Source organism: Amphiura filiformis, chromosome 1, assembly GCF_039555335.1.
Source record: "Amphiura filiformis chromosome 1, Afil_fr2py, whole genome shotgun sequence".
NCBI classification, from domain to species: Eukaryota; Metazoa; Echinodermata; class Ophiuroidea; order Amphilepidida; family Amphiuridae; genus Amphiura; species Amphiura filiformis.
Window position 1 is genome coordinate 15,141,018 of NC_092628.1, and position 21,381 is coordinate 15,162,398.

Sequence of the window (21,381 nt, forward strand, 5' to 3'; positions counted from 1 at the left end):
GGACAATAAAATTATTTTTACTTATGGAGTTCTGATCCCCCAAAGTTGGTCCTGGATGGACGAAGTTGCATTTTGAGGGCCCTATATCTTTTAAAGTAAAGGAATTACAAGTTTTCTGATGCCAGATGTGAATACTACACAAAAAAGAACCCCAGGATACATACTTTTCAAAGTTGTAAAGGGTTCCCTTTATACATTTATTGACCTCCAAACGTCGTCTTTCACGTTGCGACACATATTTTACGCTGACCCCCCTAAATTTCAAATTAATGCCACGGGAAAACTTAATGGAGTATGAGGCTCAAATTTTCGGGATTTTACTTTCTCATCAATATCTACCACCACACAGAAAAAAAATTGAAGAGGTGCTGCGGTGCACATCCCTGGAGTTGACATGGAATGGGTCTATTATGTTTGAATATTTGCAATGTTTTTGAATGTTATTACGTTTTATACCCTTTATATACCCTTTATATAACCCGACATTTAAACGTTTTCTGGCAACCTTTTTAACCTTTTACGAATGATGTCGAAAACATTTTGTGTTTGCTTGGATGCGGCAATCATGGCAATGGTACAAGTATGAATATACACATGACATGATACATGAAGAAATAAATGGCTAAGGGAATGAAATAAAGATGGTTGCTAGAGTTAGAAAGAAAATCACGGAGAGCTTAAGCCTGGGTACACGATATATTGTTGGTCGAAGCAGCTGAAAAACAAATTCGATTTTTATTATCTAAATCTAAATCTAAATCTAAATCAATATCTTATTGAAAAATAACACTTTGATGTTTTGCACAAGTTCATTCCACAAATCATATACTTTGAAAACTTGCTTGATTTATTGTTGTTAATGAGTTATTTACGTTTTGCAAAAGTGTTGTTGTTTCAGGCCTCTTTTCAACATAACTCAAGAACCACAGGACCTACAAAAGTATAGCTGTGATATTTGAATTATTCTACACGCTCGCTATGAAATAATCAATGCAATTTTTGCCTAAGCTCACTATCATTCGCAAGATGCTGCGTACTACCAAATCGCAACAGTATAAATTAGTTGCTAACCTTACCGAATCCTCATGAAAATAATTATACAGAAATATGAAATTGTGAAATATAATATAAACCAAACTAGATAATCAAAAGTATAAAAACATAAAAGTTATGATATAATTAAGGAAAGTTATATTTTTAAAAGCAATTGATATCCATATGTGATCTATAATTTATTGACTTTTATCGTCATAATCATTAGAGCAACATTGATGCAAAGTACAATGATATTAACATTTGACTAATGACTATCGGTAATGGATAAAAATATAAATGAATGCAATAACAATTTAATTGCTAACACATGTTGATGTCTGGATGTCTAGATATCATATCGACATGAAATAGGCTATTCCATTCAAAATCCATACTACCCCTGTGGATGATTTTGGAAATATCTACCACTCACAGAGGGGGTATGAATTTTAAATGGAATGATCACATTAGCAGCTCCATTTGAAACTCACTCTCCCTCAGTGGATGGTTCATGTTGCATCTTTCTCATATGGAGTATGAAATGAAATTCAAATGGAGCTGCCTAATGTGTTCATTCCATTTGAAATTCATCCTCCCCTAGGTATTTCCAAAATCTTCCACAGGGGTAGTGTGGATTTTAAATGGAATGGCCCAATACACAAATCAAACAATTATTGTACGCCATACATAAATTCGCCTAGGCCGATTTCCTTAAAATAAAAATTTTCGAAAAGGAAATTAAACTGAGCTCAAAAATTTGAAACTTATAGTTTTTCACAAGGTCATATCTTAAAAACCTGTCCATCAAAATGAACCAAAATTATACACAGGTTTACTTCAATACTCTACTCTAAACAGATGTCAGTAACCAAGCAGTTATCCAACGGCAAAATGCACTCAAATTTGTGAGAATGAGTACAAGATCCTTGCAACTACTAAAGGTCCTGATTGTTTTAAAAGAGGGCTGAAACGACAAAATGTACATAACTCATTAACAACAATAAATTAAGCACGTTTTCAAAGTATATGATTTGTAGAAAAAACTTTTGCAAAACACCAAAGTATTATTTTTTTATAATATATTGATTCAGATAATGAAAATCGATATTTTTTGGCTGCTGCGACCAACAATACCTCGTATAGACGAATCCAACGAGCCAAGTCATGGTCAGGATTTGGTCGGCCATCTTTGGTTTCCCGCTAGCACCAACCTGGGGTGTTGAGCGCCCGATTGTGCAAATAAAAGCCGCCTAACACCTGGAGAAGATGCAAAGACGAGGAGGGTTGATAGAATAATATATACAATGGAGGTAATCCTGTCGCATCTATTTATACATAGTTCTTTTGTTCATCCATTTGTACATCTATGAATAGATGCGACGGGATTACCTGCGGAATTATCTCTATTGTATTATTCTATTAATCCTCGACCTTATCTAGGTGTAAGGCGGCTTTTATTTGCACAACTGTTAGAACTGTATTGTGTTGTAAACTTAAATCATTCCTTTGTCTACCTGTGTTTTCGCGGAAGGTGTAAAACGGGTGATGGATTGCAGTTTAAAATTTCCGCCAAGGCCGAATCATTTCACATTTTGGATGCATTGCAGCCGACGGGGACCCAACTAAAGGCTGCTAGTCAGGTGTAGGAGTGCGTGTATTTGGATTCGTCTATACCCTTAAAAGCACTTTGTATGTAATGATATTTTATAAGTTCAGGACATGAGGTGATGAACATTTTCATAAATTTGCAACAAAAAAAACCCTTAACTCTGTCAAATTGATAAGGAAAGAAATATCACCAACATGACCAAAGTCCGGCAGATGCACATCAGGTCTCAAAAGCGCACATTTTGGTAAAGATAGGGAAGTGCATACAAGTGATGGGAGCTAAAATCAAACCCCTGACAGTAAATTTCGCTGATGCATGCCGACCTTTCCCAGTTCGATTTAACCAGCGATTTGGTTCCATGCCAGCACCCCTGTTACACGCATGGACGCCGTCATCTTGGGGTTAGGGGTGCTAGCGCAGAGAAGATTTATAAGCAATCCCATGATACTAATGAAACATCCGGGTACTTGAGAACCAGTCTAGTAATCACAGAGTTTCACACAATTCTTCACTGTTGATTCCCGTTCCAAAGACGCGATTTTCAAACAACAAAAATATGTGACCCGGCAGCACAAATGAGCCGTAAATGTCCTGAATTGTATTCTGAGTTAAGGTGTAAAATGTGTACGAAGGTCATATTCATCGGTAACTTAAGCTGGCCCGACATCCGTCTCATTTTGATAGTCAAAAACTAATCAATAATCCTATTGTTGAAGTGGATAATAAGCTACTACCTTAGATGGCTATAGAACTTTTAATACTCTGATCTTTGTTTGCTTTTGCTAAATCCTGTTCAAGTGGTGGGTTACCAGGCATTGTATTTTGTACAGGTATGCATAACCAACAATTAACAATGAGAGAACTTTCTTAAACCTCGTTGACTTAGGGATGATTTGAAATGACCGCCAATTATGACTGTTTGATATTTATTGCCAGCAATGTGGAAAAAGAGACACATGTAAAAACGTAAAAGCTATAATTTTGTTGAAGGAGCAAAGTTTATCAAACCACAACCCCGCTTCTGGATATCGTTTGAAGTCAAATGATATTTGATATACCATTTTTAAGTTTATGATGTTTATTTTTTAAACACGAAATAAAACAAAATTGACCGGGGGAGGAATTTCCGGCTCATTCGCCGTGGACGGTCACATATGTCCAAAACTTGGGTCGATAAACATCTTGAGATGATTCCTGAAAAGAACATCGGTACCCTGTTCAAATGAGCTCTTTTTTCTATTACTATCGACCCACATTTGAATGAGGAATAAAAGTCTGAAAGTACAAGAAATCGGTATACTAAAAATAAAAATTCCAATTAATGCACATAGCTGCCAAAAGCTGTACGCGATGCGACCGATTTCGTATGTTGCGTATTTTTATGCGTAAGTACAACGCGAACGTACGACCATGGATACAATAATGAAAATACTAACCAATCATGAGTGAGTTGGCAAGATTTACGCACACGCGGGCGTTCAATCATCACGCTGTTGACAGCTGTGTTCATTCAATTGAAATTTCTAGTAGACTGGTTCTGAAGTACCTTGATGTTCACTAGTATAATGGGATTGGGATCGCCTATAAATCTAGCAGCACCCCGACTACGCGATCAGCATCGCGTACAGTCCGCGTTCCCAACTAATCAACTCGAGCTTGACAACGATATCTGAATAGACTATCGCCAAGTTTTACGTGTAGGGCGTGTAAAGTTCGGTTAAGAGTATTTTCTTGTATTCTTGGCCATGATCGCGGGATTGTTGGTTGATTTGAGGTATTAAATAAATTCAGTTCAATATTTGTAATAAAAAATACTTAATAGCGTGCTTGAAAAAGACTAACCGTGTATGCAAGAGATGAGTTTTCTTGCTTTCTTGCTTGAACGCGGAACACAGACGCGATATACAGCATGTAGAATTTATTTGACTAGCTATCATGCATATCTCAATTAAATTAATCCCTGCTAAAATACATGCCTGTACCCAGAGGATTCACCAACGAGACACTGCGAACCTGCTTCAAATTTCTAGCCTGCCTGACAAATGAAGAGTTTGTTAAAGGCGCTAACGCCAACGGCTGCTTTGTGTAAATTCATTTGAAGATATTCCTAAGAGTATCAGTAATATTGCCGATCTAATAACATTGGACCACTAGAATAGTTACGAGGGAGTGGGGTGGTCAGTGATTAATAAGAGTTGACTTGGAACCCCATTATTTTCAAGGCATTTCTACATGATCACATAAACACTGTACCTTTGTCTTTTAAACAACACATGTCAAATTACATCACACACTTGATTACGTATCAGCATTGGACCCCGGGGTAAGGCTCCCTTACCCCCCCCTTGTCGGTGGCACTGCTCTTAAGCGTATAATCGGAATAATCGGAACCAACTTAAATTTTTGGAATAAGCTTATGTTGATATTTGAAACATACCATAAAAAGAGGATGCTAGAATCACGAAATACTTAAGCGGCGAGCGAAGCTAGCCGAAATGTTTTGAGCATTCGGGGGAATCAAGACACGTGGTCCCCCACATTAAAAAAACCTGCGTACGTCACTGCTCATGGGACTACTACTTTTTACATATCATACGGACATGGTACAGTTTGGTGACACATATAAACAATGACTAGTAGGCTCTTATTTAACGTTTTATATACAGTAATTTTTAAAGACAATAAAACACAATTCACACACAATTTTAAGCAGCTTTAAGAGAATTATTATTGCACACCGAATCCAATTTGGAATGAGTTAGTGAGATCAGCTTCACTTGAACATGAAAATGACATGCTTTGACCGATTTTGACCTAACACAACCATCATTGAACACGACCATACACGTCACCTGACTTTTAGTAGGTTAAAGGTTACAGAGGGGTCAAATAGGCCAAAAATGTGATTTCAGCTAAAAATTCTTCTTCTCCTACGTGTAACATTCTACAATGACGTCAATTGAATATAAGCATCGGCTATACCCAGTGCCCATAGTGTGTAAAAAGAATTGGAGTCAAAGGTCATTAAGGGGGCATTACAGGTATATAACCAATTACCTTCAAAATGCTTCTTCTACCACAAATTACATAGCACAATGACGTCACTTGCACATGTACATCGACTATACCCAGTGCCTATAACTTGCACACAGAATTGGGGTCAAAGGTCCTTCAAGGGTAAAATCTTACAATTGCATTATCTGGACATCTGTAAGGGATATGTGGCTCAAACTCATTGACAACAAATCTCATGACCAGGGGAAATTTTGCAGGGGTCGGGTCGTAGGTCACGAAGAGGTCAAATCTTAGAAATGCTTTTTCTGGAAATCTGTAAGGGGTATAGGGCTTAAACTTGGTGACAACATACTTCATGACCTGGGGAAAATTTTGATACATTTGCAGGTATCAGGTCAAAGGTCATCTTAGGTCAAATCTTAGAATTTCATTATCTGGACATCTGTAAGGGGTTCAAAGCTCAAACTCGGTGACAACAAACCTCGTGACCAGGGGAACAATTTGAAGGGGTCAGGTCAAAGGTCATCTGGGGCTAAATCTTAGAGTTGCGTTATCTGGACATCTGTAAGAGGTACGGGGCTCACTCTCGATGACAACAAACCTCATGACCAGGGGAACATTATTGAATATTTTTCAGGGGTCAGGTCAAAGGTCATCTGGGGTCAAATCTTAGAATTGCATTTTCTGGACATCTGTAAGGAGTACGGGACTCAAAGTCGGTGACAACAAACCTCATGACCAGAGAAATATTTTTGGAACATTTTGAAGGGGTCAGATACCTCCACAACACCAACAAGCCCCAGCTAGGTTTGTGGTCTATGACCACCACTTGCCACTAGTTAATACTTTTATTTGATAAATTTATCTTATGTATTTTTTAACTAAAGTGACCGTATAAATAGTTCATGCCCGAGTACCAACTGTGAACTCATGTATGAATGAAGCGGTTAAGACTCTGGACCGGTAATCCAGCGACCGGGATTCAATCCCCGCTGAGTCCTTATTTTTGTCTCTCTCAAAAATTCCACATGTCAGTTTGCTCGAGCCCCAAAAATATAATTTAAGACATAATTGATTTAAAACCATCTTTTAACCTAATTGTTATTGCAACATGATAGTCTCTACCACAGTCTCTCCCTGTGTGGTTTTGGAATCCATCGCATTGTCACCATTTGATATATTGTGCTACCCCCCTTAACCCTAGAACTACGAAGGGGGGTGGGCTACCAACCCCTTTAGATTTTTTTTTATCCGTAATAAAAAAGGCACGCGTGTACGCCCAACCGACATAAACTAATCGTTTGCGCCTTTTTTAGTGTTAAAATAATTGTTAAAAAAGCACCTTACCCAGGACCGGCCGTCAAAGATAACCATAGGGGGGGGGGGGCGGGTAAAACCAATGATTTTCATTTCGCTCTTGTACTTATTTTGGCATCACTGGATAGAGGAGACCCATAGCTAGCTACACATTAGTACCAAATATAACGTCACATGACGTTATCCACCTTCGTAATCCGTGTTACAAAATATGGCTCAGGAGTACACCCTGCCCCTGTTGAAGATTTTGGAAATATGTTCCACAGGGGGAGTACGAACTTCAAATGGAATGAACACATTAGCAGCTCCATTTGAAACTCACCCTCCCTCATGATTCATGTTGAATCTTTCTCTGAGGGTGTATGAAACTCAAATGGAGCTGCCTAATGTGGTCATTCCATTCAGTTTAAATTTTATCTTCCAAAATCTTCCACATTACGGTTGCTAAAGCCAACGCTAACTTTTACCATCAGGCTCTACCTTCCATGCTTTACGTGAACGCCACTTAGGTCATAATTAACTTGACGCTAAAAATTTAAGTAGTAATAAGGTCTGTGACGACGTTATTCTGCCACGACGTTATTCTGCCACGACGTTATTCTTCCACGACGTTATTCTCCCACGACGTTATTCTCCCACGGCGTTATTCTCCCACGACGTTAATCTCCCACGACGTGATTCTCCCACGACGTTATTCTCCCACGACGTTAATCTCCCACGACGTTATTCTCCCACGACGTTAATCTCCCACGACGTGATTCTCCCACGACGTGATTCTCCCTCGACGTTAATCTCCCACGACGTTAATCTCCCAAGACGCTATTCTCCCACGACGTGTATCTCCCAAGACGTTATTCTCCAGCGACGCTAATTGTGCCGTCGTTCGAAATTATCAACCATGGTAGCGTAGGTTACCCTTCACTTTTTTATAAAGGAAAAAAAATGTCTCGAAACACAACGAATATAAAAATTTAAATAATAATAATAATGAACATTTTTAACGCGCACAAATCTGCAAAAAGCACTCATGGCGCAACAAAGAGCTCAAGCAAAAATAGCAATGAAACCATACAACAACAAAATATTATGAAAACAAGATACAGATAAACAAGAACTTAATCATAAGCAATATTCATAAGATGAGTTTTTAGACATGATTTAAATGATTCAAGTGAAGAGCAAGTACGGATATGATGAGGTAGAGAGTTCCACAGATGAGGAGCTGCCACAGCAAATGATCTGGCCCCCGATGACCGGGATTGTTTTTTGGTCGACAAGACGATTTTTTTGTTAGCTGAGCGTAAGCCTGTGCGTGGTGGATTGTATGGATGAATAAGTTCAGTGATGTATGATGGTGCAGATCCATGAACAGCGCGATATGTGAGAAGAAGGAGCTTATACTGGAGTCTCAAATGAACTGGCAGCCAATGTAAATCAGATAAAATTGGGGTTATGTGACTGGATGGTTTGGTGCGTGTGACAAGACGAGCAGCTGTATTTTGAATCAACTGTAATCGATGAATTTGTTCTTTTGGAAGTCCAAGAAGTAACGAATTACCAATGTCCAAACGAGAGGTGATAAATGCATGCACTAATTGCTCAGTAGCCTGTTCAGTAAGGAATTTGCGAATTTTACCCAAGTTTCTAATATGATATGAAGCAATTTTTCAGAATAATCCAAAATTATCATGTTATTGAACAGCAAGGATCAATATAACTGACGAGTTTCTTTTTGTGCCTGGTGTATATCAAATAAAAGCTTAAAACAAGTGCTTTCACATGGTGCTCACCAAGTTTTCTTTTGTGAATAGGGGAAGGGGGTTAGGTGTGGTCACGGGCATAGATATTCGTGTTTGGTAAAACACATTACTGTGGCATCTAGTTAATCTTATGGCCAATATAATATAAAAATATAGAAATATAATAATAGGGTATAATTCGTTTCATAACATTCAAAAACATTGTTTGATAACGTTTTAAAGAGCGTTTTCATGGCCTTTATATAACCTGACATATAATGTTATCAAAGGTTTTAGTAAAAGGTTTTTACTAAAACCAAAACCCAAACTATAACTCGTTTAAAACGTTTTAAAATCGTTTTGTTGTTTACCGCCATTGCATTCAAATGTACAGGAAGACCACTCACTATGTATAAGGTCACTTCGAGACTTGCTGTCTACAAGCTGTTATGGCAGCGCGGAGGTGGTCACGTGGGTATATAAATACGTATTTATAAATATAGTCGAAGCATACTGGTGAAAAAAGGGAAATAACACATCTCATTATTGTTTAACAGTTGCTCTGTTACGACGGCGATATTTTATGACGGCGAAACTGTTGAACCCGAATTTAGTCTGATTAAACACTTAATGTTAGTTTCATAGATTAAAGGTACCCAGTCACCAATATTACATTTATATTATCTTGGAATTAAATAGTATCATATTTAGTAAGATAGACCAGGTCGGGAGACCTTATGATTGAGCTCGCAATGTCTATTAATTTTCGCCAGGCCTATGGCAAATTTCCATGGCGCAGATCTTATTCCGCTTCCATAGGAGGAGCCATTCGCAGAACGTGATCACTTCCCGGGAATAGAGGGGGATCAACTCCAGGGATTTGAGGGCGATCATGCGGCCAAAGAGGATCAAATCCAAAGATACTAATGGTTTGCCTGGGATTACGCAAAAGAACTTCCTCATCATCGGAGGTCCCTGAAAATAAAAGATGCATGATATTACACAGAGCGACCGCTTAAACAAACAAACAAACAAACAAACAAACAAACAAACAAACAAACAATATAAATGCATATTCTTTAACTTCTGGAAAGGGTGCGATCAAATCACAAGTGTTACATACCAGCTTGATTATGTGCCAAGGCGGTAACTGTCCTTGGCATTATGTGTAACTCGGTGTGTGCAAAATACGGAATAAGCCTCCCTAAATTTATGTGCGCAAGATTGCGGTCTACATACCGTCAGTGAACATCAAAAGAGAGACTTGTTGATATCCGTGTCAAAAAGTGACCGGTTCCCATTTTTTTCTTTTAACATGACAAAGAGAACAGTATTTGCCATGATAAAATCATTGACATGCACATGTATTCATTTTACAGCAAAATGTGAAATATTTATTTATCATTTAATATGTTTTAAGTAGAAAAAGAATAGCCAGGAGGGGTTCACGAGCACCCCCTTATAACTAAATTCTAACATGAGTTTTAGCACCTCTAGGACATCACAATTAGGAATTTTGATGTTACCAGTGAAAAAAATGTCCCACGGGGGTCATATTTAAAGTAAGGGGATCAAATTTCAAAATTGCTCAGATTTTGGTAAAATGCACATCAAATTATTCCTCTGGTCATAAAGATTCAGAAAAAGCATAGTTTAACCTATCTGCGACATTCCGTTCTTGAGTTATAGGCCAAAACGTGAAACCAAGGGACGGTCACTATTTTTTTTGCTCCACATTACTCGTTGATGGTCGATAAACGTCCCAATAAATCGGACTTAGTCACCGGTCAGTTCTACAGCATAGATATCCATGGCTAACGATGGTTAACTGTGGAAACATGTTAAAGGACATCAAGAAAATTTTCTAAGTTATTTATTTTGAGCTCTTTCGAGACGAGTAATGGATATATTCTGTAGATTTAGGTTTTGTCTGTGACTGCTAATGTGAGGCCGTCGTAGGTCGTACGGGGCTCAAACTCGGTGGGTGGGTGTAGTTCTGTCCTGGCAAGAAGAAGTTTATGTTCGTTAAGTCATCCGACCCCGGGGCCCCCTCCAAGGGGTCATTTGAGGTCAAATGACTAAAAACTGCCATATGGGCATGAAACTAGGTCCTACGGGACTCAAACTCGGTGGGTGGGTGTAGTTCTGTCCTGGCAAGAAGATGTTCATGTTCGTTAAGTCATCCGACCCCGGGCCCCCCTCCCAGGGGTCATTTGAGGTCAAATGACTAAAAACTGTCATATGGGCATGAAACTAGGTCGTACGGGGCTCAAACTCGGTGGGTGGGTGTAGTTCTGTCCTGTCAAGAAGATGTTTATGTTCGTTTTAAAGTCATCTGACACCGGGGTCCGCTCCCAGGGGTCATCTGAGGTCAAATTACAAAAAAGTGTCGTATGGGCATGAAACTTGGTAGGTACAGTCAACATTTAAAACAACATTTTGGGGTCATCCAAGGTCACCACGGGTCATCTGAGGTCAAATTAGTAAAAACTCATATATGGGCATGAAACTTGGTGGGTACAGTCAACATTTAGAGTTATAAGTTTAGATCATTTTGGGGTCATCCAAGGTCACCCAGGGGTCATCTGAGGTCAAATTACTAAAAACTGTCGTATGGGCATGAAACTTGGTGGGTACAGTCAACATTTAGAGCCAAATTTTTGGAAGGTCATTTTGGGGTCGCCAGGGGTCATCTGAGGTCAAATTTGTAAAAACTGTCATATGGACATGTCACCATCAGCCTGGTAATCGCGCCCAGCCGAGAACCGCCAAATATGGTAACCGCCTAGTCTATTTTAAAACTGATGCATCAATGACTATGTTCATCATGTCATTATCATTCTCACATACATTAGGAAATGAATTTGGAGAATAGAGGCCTTGCATGTGACATATCATCCCGTAAATATGGCGGACTACTCAAATGCATTCAACAAAAGCATGATTGCAATCAAATAGGTTGATGACAACATTTGATTGAATGGACTGCACTCCGCCATAACTACGGTGAAGGACACCGGCTCAAATCCTTTGTTTGGAGCCAATCGATAATTTCATGCAGGGCCTCTATACTTTCTGTTAATAAAATACTATGCTGACCTCACACTCCAGTAATTTCAGATCATTGAGCTCAGTAATACATCAAAGAATGTCTTCCAATTCATGAAAACAAATAGATAATCTGCATATCGGATTAAAAGCTTGAGGCATTTCAATAGCAAGGCCCATTACTTATACACCAACAACAACATAGGCCTACAAGTGTATATAATGTAGCATGTGCACACATTATCATGTTGTGGATGGTGAATCAAGCTGCAGTGCCTACCCATTCCCAAATAAATGCAGTGACCAACCGGTGTTCACTCATGATTGACGTACTGATCATTATGTATGATTTAAACTCATAGGTTTTGGCAATTTGGGAGGGGTGGGTTCAAAATGACCCCATAGGATTATACGGGGTACAAATTTCAAATTGCTCAAATACCCTTTCAAATATATCAAATTATTTAAATAAATGAATGAATGAATGAATGAATGAATGAATGAATGAATGAATGAATGAATGAATGAATGAATGAATGAATGAATAAATAAATAAATAAATAAATGAAAAAAAATTGAACAAATTGTAGCGTAGCATTAAAATCACAATAACCATTGCTGGCAGGCGGATTCGAACCAACGATATTGACATTACAAGTCTGATGCTCTAACACTGAGCTATGCCATCATCTAGTAATGAGGGTCAAGTTTTTAGCGTATACAGTGTTTGTCTGTGAAAATGCCGCCTTGTGAAATAAATAAATATAAAGTCTCAATTTTTAATTTAAATTTATTTGATAATTTTCTAACCTATATTTTCTTTAGAGCAGGGACAAATATTTCCCCTTTTATCCAATTTGGCCGCTAAATAAGAATCTACTTCTTTTATTACTGATTTAATTCCGCGATTTGTTCCATTCAGCAATATCAAAGATTAATGTCAAGCATCTCACGACAGATATTTAGTTGGCTTAGTGGTTTTGCACAGTGCTTTTTAACCGGGAGGTACCGAGATCGATTCCCACCTCTGCCTGCAATTTTTTTTCAAGACTGGGAAATAATAACCTGACATTCGCCGCTGACATTCGTACTGCAGAAGCTGAGTTGTAACTTGTTAAACTTTGCTCCTTCCGTAAAAGGGTACATTATTTTGGCACTACATTATTTCTTTTTTTCCACATTGCTGGTAGGCCCCTACTATTAAATATCAAATGGTCATAATTGGCGGTCACTTCAAATCATCGCCAACTGAACGAGGTTCAGGAATGTACTCTCATTGTTAATTGGTGGTTAATCCACCACTTGAACAGGACTTAACCAAAGCAAACAAAGACTTAAGCTTTTTTACGAATGCTATACATAAGTATAAGCTTATTATCATCTTCAACAATAGGATTAAAGATTGGTGCTTGACAGGAATTACGTGCTAGTGTCATTGGTTATTGTTAAAAGGCAATAAGGTGTGTAATTGCAATATTTCCTCTGAATAGGAAAGACTCTCTACATCGAACCATGGATGCTGGTGGTTCGAATTAAGCCCGATCCTGACTCCACTTCGCAGCGGTATGCGATGCTGCGATGCTTTTCAAACATCTCAGCATCCCGCGATGAAATTAAAATGTACAGGTGGAGTCAGTATCGGGCTTTAGGAATAAAAAACTCAATTCGAAATGATGCGCTTGAGAATTCAACAATATAAATAATGGTAGCTCTATTATAATACACATTAATGATAAAATTCCAAAATATAATACGTTTTCTGTCTTTGCTTGTCACGTGGTAGCGATTATATTTTTAAATAAGTTTCAAATTAAATAACAACAAGACAAGTGGTCGAGTGGTCTAAGGCGCTAGGCTCATAGAGTACTAAGCGTTGCGCCGTGAGTTCGAACCCCGCCTCTGCCAAACTTTAAAAGAAGTAAATTAAAATTTGACTTTTTTAATTTCATATTTGGGAAATGTGACTGGGAGAATTTATGTATGGTGTGGAGTGGTGTGATAGGGCATGTACTTTAACTGGCCGGCGCGGTCCGGTGACTAAGTCTTTATTGGGCGTTTTATCGGCAGTCAACGAGTAATGATTTGGGTCAAAAATTAAAAATGCTCCGATTTTGACGAAAGTGGCCTCAAATTGCTCGTCCTGCAATAAAGAGCCAAATCAGAAATTGTTTGCAGTGTCTAGAATGCTTTGTTACCCCAGTAAAATTGGAAAATATGTCACCGTTAATACTTCACAATAGGATTCAATGGGGGTAAGTTTATTGCCAGATTTTGGTACTAACAAAGCATTCTAGACACTATAAACTATTTCTGATTTGGCTTTATATTGCATGACGAGCAATTTGAGACAATTTTTGTCAAAATCGTAGCATTTTTAATTTTTAACTACTATGGAGCCAAAAAAATAGTGACCGTCCCTTGCTTTCACATTTTGGCCTATAACTCAAGAACGGTATGTCGCAGATATGTTAAACTATACTTTTTCTGAATCGTTATGACCAGAGGAATAATTTGATGTGCATTTTACCAAAATCTGGGCAATTTTGAATTTTGACCCCCTTACTTTAAATATGACCCCCATGGGACATTTTTTTCACTGGTAACATCAAAATTCCTAATTGTGATGTCCTAGAGGTGCCAAAACTCATGCTAGAATGACCCCCGTGGGACATTTTTTTTCACTGGTAACATCAAAATTCCTAATTGTGATGTCCTAGAGGTACTAAAACTCATGTAAGAATTTAGTTATAAGGGGGGTGCTCGTGAACCCCTCCTGGCTATTAGACTATTATACCTGTATCATGAAAAAACAGTAAAAACAGTAAAAGCAATCTTGTATTGTTGTGTAATTGATGCATTCTTTTGATTTCACGATGGAACTCTTGATAAACTTGATGCTACCATTGATTTAGGGGTGGTGCAATAATTATGTGTACCCCGGGTGGTGAATTATATGGGGGGGGGGGAAGATTTGTTGGCAGGCCAAGGGAGCGGGGCAAGCATTTTTTGGCAGGTCGAAAGGGGGGGGGGTCAAGCGATTTTTGGCAGGTCGAAACTGGGGGCAAGCAATTTTTGGCACAGATATTTTAGGCACCGTTTCTAGATCACGCCCTCAAAAAGGCGTAAGAAAACGTTAGGAACACGTTCGAATATGCAAAATATCCTGCTCGCTACTCTCGCATTATATGATAAGACAATTTAAGGTTTTAAATTTGGGTTCCCGAAAATCTAGCATGTGTAAGGGGGGCAAAGGTTTTTTGGCACGTCGAAAGGTGTGTGTGTGTGTGGGGGGGGGGGGTTCGAAGATATTTTGGCACGGCCAGAGGGGGGCAAGCAATTTTGGCAGACCATTTTGAGAATTCACCACCCGGGGGTACACATAATTATTGCACCACCCCTTACATGTACAGCCATCTTCCCTAGTAAAAGTGGCACAAATGTGATTTTACCCTTTCGTTGTTAATTAAACATATCTCGAGATCAAAATAAGCAAATTGAACAGAATAAATGGCATTTAAGAGCTAAGACTACGCCATTGACGTTGAAGTAAGCATCATGTCACAACGGTATTTTCAAATTGCCAAAGAGGGCGCTTTTCACTTGCACTTTTTGGAGACAGGCTGTATACCGTAAAAGTACGGTAGAATGCCTATAATCCTGTATAAAATACAATAGAAAGCGCGTATGTTTTACGGTAAAATATTAAAAATTGAAATATTTTCCCTCGCTTTCTGTTTTCCACTTCGCTAATTCCGGCCTGATTGGGAGTTAGCCGAGCCAAAACTCCATCAACGGCAGGAAGGGGCCAAATACAAGAAAACTCTATAGCAATATGGATTATGAATTATATATGGTCGAATCCAACCAAAAGTGTCCACGGGCCAAAAATAAAAGTCCGAAATAAAAATGTCTCCACATGTCTCTTTTTGCCCATTGATTGATGACATATTGGCCTTATAGGAACCAAAAGTGCCATTACTAATCTTGAAAAATAAATCCAGGACGTGTGATAGTAAATGTGATATCAAAACCCAATGTTACCTACGAATACCACTAGGATGCTTTCACTATCGCAAAACTAATCAACCTTAAACAAATGGAATATTCCCATTAACGCTTTTTTCGTGTAATGTAGACCACAGGGTGTCAGGAAAATGCTAACTCAACCAGAAAATATGTGATTTTATTTTTATAACACGATCAATATGATCTTAGTCAATTTATGCTAGTTTATTTTTGAAAATGAAGTTTAGGTCAGTTTCTGTATTTTATTTATCAAATGAGTATGAATCAATTTACACATTGTATAAGAACGAGTATGATATATGTTTTCAAGAATATTAGGAATTATACGCATACACCTAACGCTTTATACAATGAAAAGGTGAAGAAACCCGGGTATTCGTAGGTAACATGAGCGATTTAACAATATCTATATTGAGTTTATAGGTTTAAATTTTGCTATTATGGTAATGAATTAATAAAATGGTAGTTTTAGATCTCTTTCAGATGGTACGTCCAAATGAATAAATGCTATTACCTTAGATCAAAAATATTTGATGCTTTTAGCAAGATTTTGACCACTTCATTTTGATATACAAGTAGTTAATCAGCAATTTTACATAATAAATAATTGTTGAATGAATCCGTATATGGGTAATAATAGTGTCCTGGGGTACCACTTAAAGTTTTTGACAATTAATTTCCATTGGTAGGGATACTTAATACACATGTCATGTATTATGCTGTATTCGTAAGTAACATGTCAGTATTTGTAGGTAAGAATTAGACTTTTGGTGGATATCGCAATCAAAACTTCATTTTATAAAGCACTTTGAATGTATTATTTTCTTTATGTGCGTTTATTGATACTTTAGACCCTATCATGTATTAATATTGTCGGTTCACAGCGGTTGAAAGAGGATTAACTTTAAGTGACTTTAATTTGCTTAATTGCACACAAATCGCTTAAAACCGTTATTGCAGACTTGTGAATTCCATCTTGGAGTCAGTTACGTCTTGTTGCCTTTCGTTTGAGGGCAACTACAATTAGCTTTATACCAGGGTCCATCAATGTGTTGTCTAGATCATGAGACAATGAGAACAGTCGTTTTTTCCATGGTATTCGTAGGTAACCTTAGCGAAAACGTCAAAAGTTACCTTCGAATAAATCAATTTGGACACAAATTACTCAGAAACCAGAAGGTCGGTAAACATTTAAAATGAAGCACACATGACAGTTGACAAATCCAAGTATTTATCTAATCTTCTTTGAATCTGATTTTTCTTTCAAATGAGCAGACCGTCGTCTATTTCAGTACATATTTTTCACCAATTAAGCCGTATTCCGTTTTGCATGGTGGGCATGTATGTGAATTCGCAACTTTCATTGACATATGATTTGATAGCAAACATACAGGCCTTCGTTATGTACCAATATGGGCATTGGCATGAATGGCGGTGTTTCACAATACTGTCATGATGTCAAAGTGTATTCGTAGGTAACATTCGGTTACCGAAATTTACCTACGAATACTTGCTTTTATTGTTGACATCTCAGAAATATTTAAACGCAGGTTATTGAAACTTGGTAGAAATAAAGAGTGTATTACAGCTTTTAACATGTATTCGGAGGTAATGCATATTTTTTACCAAACCTACCTTTGTGCCATTTAGAATTTCTGGCAGCTAAACACAATAATAAAGATGTCCGAATGCAATGCATTTCAGTATTGGACATATCAAAGCTTGTATCAATTGGCGCATTTATTAGTGATTTCCATTTTTTAAAGATATATATATCTAGTGCTATGAAAAATTGTATTCGTAGGTAAAAAAATACCACTCAAAAAATTATCACAAAAAATTCATAATTATGTACAAATATGTGAAAAATTAAACAGGCAATCTTTGAATACACACCTTTCAGGAAATCAATTTAGATTCAATCCAATGACTTCTTTTCATAACTGATTTAGATGTTTTTAAAATACTTTAAGAAATATTTTGAAAAATGGGTAATAAAATTCCCTTTAAAAGGGAAGGCCAGCGTCAATGCAGAAGAGGTCTTGTAAATAGTTTGGGTCACCGTGAAAGGCATTTTTAGGATCACGCTTACATCCATGTTACATGACAGTTCACCAAACCATCAATGGTGAGAACATGCACACTGAAACAGCAAAACACATTAACTCCTATAACTCCTGTCAACTCTTTAATTCATAACTCCAAATTGTTCTGTATTTTTGTCTTTACTGCTTTTTACCCATGCTTATTATAAAAATCAAGAAATACACTGCAGTTGTTAGTTAATTCGCTATGTTAACTCAACTTACATGCACATTTTATTTTAAAATAATTTTATATTATTTCGCAATGTATAGTTTACTATAAAGTAGATAGTGGCAAGCACATGATAAAGGACTGATCATTCACTACAATCTTCACTTTTAAACTGTATTTTTTTTTTTTTTTTTTTGTTAGTCCGAAACTCCTGCAAAGCTATGGACATGGCATCTTACCTACTCCATTCTGTAGTCTGCATTGTGTGTTTTCTCAGTCTTCAATCATTTTGTTGAATGTAATTTTATGAATCAAATAAAAAGATAGAAATTGGCCTCACTTTAGTTATGTGTCATTTTACAGTATTTATCATTTATAAAGTAAGACAATAATTTATTTATTTTCTATAAGTGCATGTCAAAACATGGGATATATTGTTCAATATTATAGCTAGCCCCTAAAAACTTTATTTTCAATCGGATTTTTCCCGTTGAAAAGACAAAACTGATGTTAAAGATAGCAATAATATCATCAATAACATTTTGAGTCAATTTTATCCATAAAACGATACAGGATAGGATAGATAATTACTTTGACTTCAATGTGGCCCATATAATGAAGATTTTGATTCCACAACATTATTAGATCTGTTATCAACATATCAATTATGCACTCACAGGCAACCAAACATCAGTAGTCCACTGATATGACCTCGTGATCATTCCCCCGCTCTTTGACCATGTCATTTTTTTGATATGCTGATTGCTGAACAAGTTTATGTTTATATGTGTAGGCCTAACCTATGATAACGTTTTAAGTCATAATTAATTCAAACATAACTTTGGCAATACTCAATCGTTTTCGTTCGTTGAAACGGCAAAACATACTTTCTTTTCCTTGCAAATCGAATTAGCAGACATCAAAAACATTTTCACCACGAGAAGTAAAAAAAATAATTCATACCAATAGAAGAAGGCTATAATCTTAGCTAATCTTTAGTGTACACAAACCCCATCTCAGAATTAGGTACCAGCGCCCTATGCGCTGGCGAAAATAGCATGTTTTGCGGTCTCTCTGTCTAAGTTTTTCACAGAAGGGGGTTTTATTATATTGGCGCGAAGCGTATGATCAAGGCGAATAAACACAATACAAAAACGAATGCCAATTGATTAATACTTTTAAGTTATAGCCCTGAACATGCCGTGTACACTTTTCGTTGGATTCGACCATATATGCAAACTTACGTGCATTAACTTCAACCAGAATGTCGACTGCTAGAAGCACACAAACCATACAAAAAATACTGAGTGACTTCATCTTTCTGTCAAAAATAAATATACAAGTGTTAGTTATCACCCCGGGGTTATAACACTGTTACAACATGATGCAAAAGAAGTTGTCTCGTCCCAGCCGGTTTGTGTTCCTCCGTCACTAAACAAACCAATAAAACTGTTTTTAATACGCGGATGTAGGGTTTCTCTACAGGAAGTCAATTTGTGCCGAAATTCCTTCCCACAATGCAATAAGCGTTTTGCATAACAATATATACAGTTCGGAGGTTAATCAATATACTTTGTTATGCAATACGCATATTGCATTGCGGGAAGGAATTTCGGTACAAATTGACTTCCGGTAGAGAAACCCTAAATCCGCGTATTGGCTATAAGGGCGTGACTTATGTACAGTGTAAGTGCCCGGTGTAAGTGACACTAAACAAAATATACGCTAGCTTGGCAGCCACTGAGGTAGACTGCTTTGCATTCCTTTTTTAAACTTTCCCTCTTATTTGGCCATTTTAGCCCCCAAAGTGCCAATTTTTGCGCGCTTTGCGCGAAATTATTCCACTCTGGCACTATATTTCCACAATTTAGCTTCAATATGGCAAAATATTTCGCCCTTCAGTGGCGTAGCGTGGGTCATCACATGGGGGTGGGGGGAGGTGGGGGACACCAACCATGATTGGGGGGGGGGGGGACAAACCATTTTTCGGCAATTTTCCTATGGGATTAAAAAAAATTCAGATCGATTGAGGGACACGTGCCCCCTGTGCCCCTATGACGCTACGATACTGTTTCGGTTGAGAAGGATATCGATGTACGGTATACAAATACGGCAAGTGTTTATAGTGAGCAAGTTTCCGGATAATTTCTGACCGGATAGACATTATACGCCAATGTATCGTACATCCCGGGCGTACATCTGCTCCCACTATAAACACGCTGTACGAAGCATTGGTACATTTTGTTTGATACCCACTACATCCACAAGACATGTACTCAGACGTGAAAAAGGTTTCAAATGTGGTGTTATAGTAAAGGAGAACAAATTAGCTGTGCATTGATATACCACACGATATGAACACGTCACAAATAATATGAGGTATAGTTGCTTGAAAATACATTCCAAACTTTTTAGGAGTTTTGTTATTTTAATAAAAGTGTATTACTTACCCCTATTTCCCGGGCCGGTTTGCTGTGTACTGAACTAGGCGAATTAGATACCAGCGATATGATAATGACGCTACGGATCACCAGCAGAGAAGATTGCGGTACGGTATAAAGCGTTATGCTATATCACCAATTCGTTTCCATTTATTATACTTTCAGGACGTCTGTGAATTCATTGCACTTTTGCGCTTAATTGCCAAAGCATGCAAATTAATACTCAAATTAGAAGAATGGATAGCTATAGAGCTAATTGCACATACAATAAAACATGATTAAATAAAAATTCCTTTAAAAAAGGAATGGGCGCCCAACTGTTTGGATACTTTTTTTTTTTCTTTAAAACAATAATGTAATATTAGCATAGAAAGAAGTCCATTAATTTTGTATTTTAAACAAAGAATATACGCACAACATTTTATCCCGAACATATCAGAAAACAATAATAAAATAAAATCCAAGCAAATTGTGGTTTTATTTCTAAGCTGAGCATACTTTTAAGCAAAACAGTTGCGAAGTAAATCTAGCAAGACCGAAATTAGACGCTCTTTGCAAAGTCAAGCCAAACAAGAGAAATGTGTCTGATTGGGGAAGGTGTTCTGACAATCCAAATATAAACTTAGTCCACCTCAAATGACCTGTAACAATTTGTGATTGACATTACTTAATTTACCTCGGATGACTTTGATCTGACATTCAACTTTTTCGTTCTTACACCAATCATATCCATAACAATTTAACTCTTACAACTTCCTGTCAACTCTCTAATTTAAAACTCTAAATTTCTGTCTGTTTGCCTTTTCTGTCTACAGTTTGTTACAATTATTATGATAAGCAAACATTGCTGGGTAGATAACAGGATTTAGTTATTTACTTAATCCAATCATGGAGG

The 21,381-nt window shown here is 37.5% G+C and overlaps 1 long non-coding RNA gene across 1 annotated transcript; it reads right to left on the reverse strand.

Annotated features, from left to right (window-relative positions):
- Positions 1–9,184: 9,184 nt before the first annotated feature.
- LOC140165658 (uncharacterized) lies at positions 9,185–20,627 on the reverse strand. Its single transcript, XR_011860749.1, has 3 exons — positions 20,496–20,627; positions 19,290–19,366; positions 9,185–9,690 (listed from the first exon to the last, which is right to left on the reverse strand). It is a non-coding gene; the product is annotated as an uncharacterized lncRNA (long non-coding RNA).
- Between the last annotated feature and the right edge of the window lie 754 nt (positions 20,628–21,381).